Source organism: Atractosteus spatula, chromosome 6 (assembly GCF_055471065.1).
Source record: "Atractosteus spatula isolate fAtrSpa1 chromosome 6, fAtrSpa1.hap1, whole genome shotgun sequence".
Taxonomy (NCBI): domain Eukaryota; kingdom Metazoa; phylum Chordata; class Actinopteri; order Semionotiformes; family Lepisosteidae; genus Atractosteus; species Atractosteus spatula.
In genome coordinates this window covers 44,403,536-44,412,057 of record NC_142711.1, presented here as the reverse complement: position 1 = coordinate 44,412,057, position 8,522 = coordinate 44,403,536, and positions in this window count along the sequence as shown.

The window sequence follows — 8,522 nt, the reverse complement described above, 5'->3', positions numbered from 1 at the left end:
AGGGCAAAAACCAACCAGCCAAAAGATTGCACCGCAGAGAACATAATCATCCATAAAGCAAACCGGTGGTTCAGACAATTGACTTTGTTTTAACCCATTAAATGCAATTCGTGATAAATTCCAAATGTGTTTACAACAGTAAATACACAGAGAATACACATAAAAGGTAATGAGGTGTATGTTAGCAAAAATATTTTGTATTTTATGTTAGCAAAGCTTTGTATTTTTTTGTTTGTTAGCAAAAATAGTGTGAGGAAACATTTTGTTTCACATTTTGTTGGTTTCTAAGTTTGAAGCAGGATACTAAGAATAGCAGTGCCTCCCTGTACTTAAGACGTGTATATTACAGAAAAAAAGTAACACAGGCAAATAACAGAGCACTTGAACAGACATACAGTGTATTGCAGGGCATTCTGGCAGCTTCCTGCATCTACAATAATGCCCATACTGAGGTCATTCTTTTTTATTGACTCAATGGGGGTGGCAAGGGTGTTTTCTAACAGGGGCTTGATGTCAAGACTCACTTATTTTTATCAGGAAACACCCCCTACCTTTCTGCACAGATCACAAACAGTAGACCACTCTCAAACCCAGACTCTCAGGGTGGCACAGGCCTGACCTGGGTGTGGGACCTCTATCTTTCAGCCAGCTTAGGCCGGCATATCTTTATTGGGTTGCCTTGGCAGCACCACAGAACAATTTCAATTAGCCATAGGCTGATGTTGTAGCACTCCCTAGGTTTGGGAAGTCTCTGTGGGGAGCTACTGTTGGAGTCTGTAAGTGACTAGAACAGCAGAAGGTTCCTTCCAGATTGTCTGACAGACCCTTCTTGCTGTGGGGGCAGCTGCCCAGATCTACTCCCCAGGAAAAAAAGTCCTGAAATCTAGAGTTTACCTAATAGCAGCAGAGCATTGTTCTGTTTCTGTTTTACTTCTGCTGCTTTAAATTGCTCCTTAGCAAAGAGGGAAACCCCTCCAGGTTCTGCTGTAGCTCCTCCAAAACCCATGGCTGATGGTCTGAGCTGGAGCACACTGGAGTACACTGGAATACACAATTCTCAGCCAACTCTATGTAGGAGTACAGTAGATCCTGGCAAATCCAGTCAGTGCAGTGACAGCCATAGCTGATAAAGTCCTAGCTTTTCCCTATAGCAGGAGAAGAAGCCTGGTCAGTTTCCCTCAGTACTAGGCTTCCATGCTGGTGGTAGTGCTGGCTGTCACCCGCTTCTTCCTTGCAATCTGCATGCTCTCCCTTTTCCAAGGCCTGGCACTTTTCCCAAGCAGCCACTAGATATAAAAGTCAGTTCACCAATTCTTGAAGCCAGGGTGTCTGTTGGGTCTTTCGGTCACTGCCCCAAACCTCAGCAGCCTTCCCTGGATGCCTACTCTGTCATTGGTCACAGCCAAGTGCAGCTCCATTCCAGCCATTGGGGAATCAATAGGCATAGTTTTCCTTGCCGAAGGATGCTCTAGGTTCCCCAGATGCCTTTTACCACCACTCTTCAGACTAGTCTATCTGGGCCTTGACTGCTTAGGCTCTGCAATTGAATCTGCCTGCACTTCCAAGGGGTGAGTTAGATTTCCCAACTATAGTTTCTGCACTGTCCTTGAAGGAGCGCTGACACTCTGCCACACAGTCAGAGGTGTCTCTGACCCTCTGGCCACTGTTCCAGTTGGTACCTCTCTGGGTCTTTTCTCCTTAGCGTCACTCAGACGTCTCAGGCAGTCTTCTGACTCAGGCTTGTTTGCCAGCCCCATCTGGGTTATATTCTTTGTCTTGCTTAGATCTTGTTGGCTCCAGCTGTCCATTAAGCAAGATTCTCTCTTTTCTGTTGATCTGGTAGGCTTTCCATTCTGGCAAATGTGACAGAAGGAACAGTATCTACCGGCCCTACTTTCCAAATGATTCAAGGGCCGATCAACTGTTACCCTCTCCAATTCAGTGGACTAGGGGATCTCTGAATACATTTCCAACATGGAGGTGAGTGACAAGTTAGACAGCTTCCCTTTAAGGGCCATTCCACCAATGTTTCCCGGCTGCTCTTCTTTGTATCTCTTCACACTGAACAAGGCCTAGCAAGAACATACAGCATCTTTCAACTTCTTGTCATATTCTAAGCATTTCAAAACATCTGCAAAAAACTGTTTTTGAAATTTGGAACCCTTGCCTGTTTAGGCTCCATTAATGCAGGAAGACATTAATGGAGTGAAGATATTTCCTATGTATCATCAGCTAAGGTTGCTTCTATTCTTTCCTCCCTGTCTGTCTCTGTGTGAGCCACATGGTGATGTAAGTCTTACTCTCTTTAAAGTGGAAAAAAGACTTCTGAGTTTCCATGAGAGGACTGGAAAAGTCAACCCAGCCCTCTACTGCTCAACATATCAGGACTGAAGCACACATACTATGTGAGAAGATGTACAGAATATATCTGGAATTGGAAAAAGCATGAAAACATTTTGTTATGTTTATATAACAGACTACAAAACCATGTGTTGGACTATGATTCACTAGAGTCCAGCAGAAATGAGCTAGATGGGTGTCTTAGCTTGATAAGATATAAGCAAGCAGACATCAGAGTGGGATGCTTTCTGTTCTTTGTAAACCTTTTTTTAATTTCTATGATGCCAGTTAACTTTCCTGGCACAATTCCTGACAATTAGCTTTGAGAAGTCTTTTCAAAGAATGATCTCACCAGAATGGGATGATAAATCACATTCTGAGCAGATAAATCATCAGAAATCACCAAGACCACACATAAATGGGATAGGTAAAATAACAGATGAAACAACATGAAAGGATAGAAAATACAGACCACTCTTTTGAAGTGTTATTATGTTTGCAAAACGACAGAAGAAAAACTACTGCATGTTTTTAATTTTTTTTCAGTCTGTGACTGAATTCTCTATTTTATGCATCTGTTATTAATTTTACACATATTGTTTAATATCCCCTGTGATCACAGTGAAACTCCAAGTAAGCATTAAAGTTTCGTACATACAGCTATTGAGTTACTCTGTTGTAAATCATTATAAATGGGATGAACCTAAAACTGCTTTGCCTATCTACAGCTATTCGATCATATGTTTTGTCTCTCTAATCTTGTTGACCCTTTAATTCCGTATTGGATCGTTCTTCTTCCCATTCATCTTGTTCCTGGAACTTTAATCAGAATGTGGCTTTTCTACCTATTTTAATTGAAAATTCTATTTACATATATAGTACTTTTCATCCCGAAGGATCCCAAAGTGGTTTATACATAGGACCGAGGGCCATTCAACTGCTCTCTTAATTCACCACAAAAGCCCAGCACTTAATTGGGTGACCATTATGTACCAGCAGCCCTGCAACTCATCAGACCTCAGGGTAGGTGGAGAAGGGAGAAATTACTTCTGTTGAAATCAGGGGGATTAAGAAAGCAATATTGGTCAAACCAGTGGAATTTAACAGGACACCATGTTTAAGACCCCCACACTTCCAAACAGTGCAAAAGGATATTTCATGACTAAGTAATTAGAACCTCAGTCTAGCATTTTATCTGAAGGAGGACACCTTCTACAACACAGTCTGGGGCATTCTGGGGCATTAGTTTTTTAAATAGTTTTTGGTGCCACCAACACCATTTATCAGCGGGAACCTGTTTTTCCATCGAGCTCTCCCAGATTTGTACTGATTAGGCCCAGTCTTGTTTAGCTTCTGTGATCTGACATGACCAGAATAGAAAATGGCAGGAGGCAAAGGCCATTGCGCATGATTCGTACAAGGTAAAGGAAGCAAATCATTCAGTTAGAAATAGATCTAAGTTTAAATAATACAATGTCAAAAGTGTTTATTTTTCCATTATAATGAATGTTTCTGATATTTGTATGGAAAAAACAAGATTATAAGTGGTTAAATGAAGATTGCCTTCAAATGACTTATTAGTAATGTAGTTTTGCTAGAAACTAATTGAGCAAAAAACCTTATCCAGACATTTCTTAAAGGATCCCATGGAACCTTATTCAACAATTGCGGCTGGAGACCTTTTATAATGAAGTGCCTTCTGTTCTTATTCTTAATGGCTCTTTCTCTTTATTTCCACTTACATGTATGTGCTCTGGTGCATGTTTTAGGATTGACCCTCAAGAGCTCAGTATTCAGCATTTTGAATACTGCTATCAGGTGCCCTTGTAATCCTTTCAGCACTTAACTAAAGGAATTAGTTACTACACTTTGAAGTAGTATGTGATTTTGCACAATCATTTCATTTAAATTCCAAGTATGTTTTTGATGCTTCTGTTTTTGAAGCAAACATTAAGTAAATATATGTGAGTAAAATGATGTAATCATTTTATTAATCAAAATGGGGGTTTTATTTTAATTAAACCCTATTGTTAAAATGATAGCAATGCTGAATGAGAGCAAGGATTCAAATTTTTCAATCATTTGCTGAAAACGGGTACGTAAACCTTAAGGTAGGATAATTATCGATATTGTAAGAGATTCACACCAACTTATCCAAGATACTAGACTATATTGGAAACCAAATATATGATATTTTATTTGTATTTAATGACAGCATGACAGTATTTCCCATTGCTCAGTGTTATAGATTTTCATTGCTGATGTCTCTGCTGGACATGATCCTGCTCTAAAACAGCAATTTTATCTTGGTAATTGATGTAAATTTGATTATTCATGATCATTATCATATACAGCCTCTTCCTGTAGACATCAGGACAGAAAGTAAACATTTCTGATAAATGGCACTAATTTAAATTAATTATTTGACTGTAAATGGATTACAGTATTTGAAGTAAACATCATAATTAGCTTATGCATTCTGTACATTGCGGCATAGGAAAAACTAGGTTTGTCCAAAGTTACACAGATACATTTTGTTGTTTGTTCATTTTCATTCATTTTATTTTCCTTTTTTCTGCATTTTATTTTTTTTAACTACATTTAACAATGAAAATGCAGAAGAAACTGTCCATATGAAAATAATTAAGACAGATGGATGGGGATATCAGAAATTGTAAAACAGTCTGAGAAACAAAATGACTATCTGTAAAATCTTTCTGCTAAATATTTCCTGCAGCAGTTTGCTGTTGCCTTGAGAGTAAATTAAATGTATCAGCAGTTTCGGATCATCTTAGTATGGAACCAGCTACTTAATATTAATTAGTGGGAAACAAAAGAAATTCCAACCCCTAAACTGTATGTCATGAAACATTAGACTCTTGAGAAACTAGTCATGTTTATTTAATCTTAACACCCTGTATTTTTTTCATGCACAAAATAAGCTATTCCCATGCATCAACTATACCCATATCTGATCGAAATGGACAATGTGATGTGTTGTGCGCACAATCTAATGTGCTGTTTCTCTGTATCAGTTGAAATTTTTAGACTACGAGAAATCAGCCAGATCACTGCAAAAACACAACAGATGTGAGAAACCATTGGCAAGTTTATAAATGGACTCTTTCATTACTTTATTTAGTTACATCCCAGAGTATAGTCGTTATGTGGACACTGGTTGTGAAAGTATGGTGACTGTAGACCACAATGACTTCACAAGGCTTGGAAAAAAACTACCCATCTTTAATGAGAAAGCCTCTTAAGCCTAGTAAGGTTCAAGGCAACATGGAGACTTATCTCAGAAGTAAATATAGCAAGCAATGCCTACACCCTGGACAGCACATCAGTCCATTGCATAGCACACACACACAAGCACACAGTACTGTACATCAGTACTAACAATATTGTCAGTCTAGTCAAAAAACATATAAATTCCTCAGAATGACATAAGTAACACAAAATTGTTATCCATTTTAAATTCCCTTTAAACAACTCTTACATGTCTGTAAGACTGTTCTGAATGCCTTCTATACAATAGAATTTTGCATCTCATGTTGATATATCCCAGAACATGCTAAAAAATTCTGCTTATGAAGATGACTTATGTTGACACAGTATTTCCATCTTCTAGTCAAAGTAGGAAATCAAAAAGGCAAACAATATGCTAGGATATTTTTTTAAATTTTAGAATTTAAATCATGGCTTGTTATGGTAAAATTCTATATTGTAATAGTAAGGCCTCATTTAGAATATTGGTGTAATAGGCTGGATGTAAATATGACAGAGCACATCACAAAGCCGTGCTTTTTTAACACAGATAAAAAAATAAAAAGGAAAATACTTGCTCATCTCGTCAACCCATCCCTTCTCTGTCTACTTGCAGTTTCTTCCAGTGGCTAGCTAGTCTCCTACAAACCTCCCCTCCTGCAGCTGTCAGCAACTTGGCTGCTTCAGTTAAGGCTGGTTCCTTCTGGCTCTTGTGACTCATTCATCTCAGTTACTGTCTTTCGGTCTTGCAGCCGTCAGCTTCTCTGCTGCTTGCCAGGCTCTCTCTCAGAACTCTGATGGGCAGCTTGTCCTCAACACCTTCCACACTACTGCTAAAGTGATGCTGTTTTTTATAGGGAGAGTAGCAGCTGCCACCTGCAGTAGTTAGCTGTAGCTACGATCTCCCAGTTACACAGTAGCTGATGCCCTGTCACAGTTGTATACTCATTACATTATAAAAAAAGACATAGCTCCTCTGTTATCACTTCAGAAAAGAGCAACCAGATACTGTACATTCTGGGGCTTAAGGAACAGGATGAAGAAACCAAGCTTTTTAAGACTTAGTGGAGATAAAACAGTGGAGATTAGAAGAGGATCACAATCCTCAAAGACATTCACAATGTCTACCCAGGAGAATTTTGTTTGAGCAGTGAAACACAGACCAGGGGGCACAAGTGGTAACTGTGTGGAAATGCATTTACTGTAAAAACTGACAACAGGAGGCAACATCTTTACCCAAAGAGTTTTGGGAGTAGGGAATTAGCTGCCCAGCCATGGAGTTGAGGTCGATACCATGACTTTGCTACAGAAAAAGCTGGATGAGATCCTTGGGTATCTAAATGGCAGTCTTAAATTGGATGGATTAGGAAAACCAATATGCCTACATTTTGTAAGCTTAGAGACTTCTGGGAAGCAGTCTTTGTTACGTCCCTGAGCTACTGAGGCTTGAGCTACACAGCACCTCCTCCAAACAGTGGTATTAGGTTGAAAGACCACCCCCCCATGCCAGGCAAATTCAAGGTCATTAGGATCCCTGTTACTATTTCCCCCTCTAAATTATCCAAGCTACAGCACCATTATGGTGGGTGTTGCTTTACCCCTGTGGGATTCAATCACCGTCTCGCAGGCACCACCTAGCCTATTCTGCATCTTTTTCAAACACCAATGATTTCCAGTACACCAGAGAGCCAGCTACCTATCTTTGAAGAATTCATGAATATCAACTGTGAGAGGGCAGTATGTTCATGAAAGATGGAGATCCTTGTTTGTACCACACTTCCTAGAAAGCTGTTTGAAAGCTGCCATCCTTAGTCACATGACCAGCTAGAAGAAGACATGTGGTCAGGTGATGATTTAAAAAACAGAAAACTCAGGCTTCTCAGTTGGTTGTCATTTATTGTCCTGGAGGAGAGCATATCTTCTTTTAATGTGCTGCATCAGAGGGAGAAGAGGGAGACCGACTAGCCATGATACTATAAAAGCTGTGAGTTTTTGGATTGTTAAGAATTCAGGACAATGGGAGAAAAACTTAGTTTGGATAAAAGGATATTTTAGAGAAACAATTTTTGGAAGTCAGTTTGTAGCCTAGCTGTCTGGGTATTGTTGGAGAGAGATTGATGAAGTCAGAAGCTCAAAGAACTTAGGCTTTTGTTCTTGTGGGTTTGTGTTTTCTTTGCTAGCACTCTAAATAAAAGCATTATTTTTATACTGAGGCTATGATTGTGTATTGTTGGGACCCGCCTATTTAAAACAGTGTTGCTACAGCACACCACCCCCGGGTGTGTCAGAGGTTCCTAGTGGATTACTTAGCCATAACGGGCTGAAGAGCAGAATAAGCCCCATTATACAAGCACTGAGCTGGTGCTCAGAAAGATTTGTGTAAGTGAGCAATCTAGCACCTGCACTCAAAACAAGTTGCTCATTTATTAAGAAGAATACAATACCAGCTAATTAATAGTCGACACGACAGGCTACTAAGGCATGCATTAGTATCTGTGCATTTCTTCTCAATGAAATGTCTTTACTTAGCAACCTATCACCCACTACATACAGTAGATCAAAATTAAAGTCAGGATCCGGAATGACAACCAAGTTCATTTACAATCCTGAAGGAATCAGTTTTTGTTAATCCCTTACCTGTTGAGTAAATTAATAAAACCTCTGTTTTGCCTGAGCATGTTCTGATAATGTCAGAATGAGACAGCCTGTGTGCACTCATCTGCGAAAGCCCTTTTGGAATACTTGACTGTACAGCACCCAGTTAAAATGAAGTTAAAAATCTGGAGAGATCTTGCAAAGCAAGAACAGTTTGCCAGTGTTTGATAGCCCTATGGAAATAATTTAAAAATTCCCAGAAAGCCAGCAAGGATTGAAATTTCTCTAACAAGACGCTTCACTGAATTTGGTTATGAAAA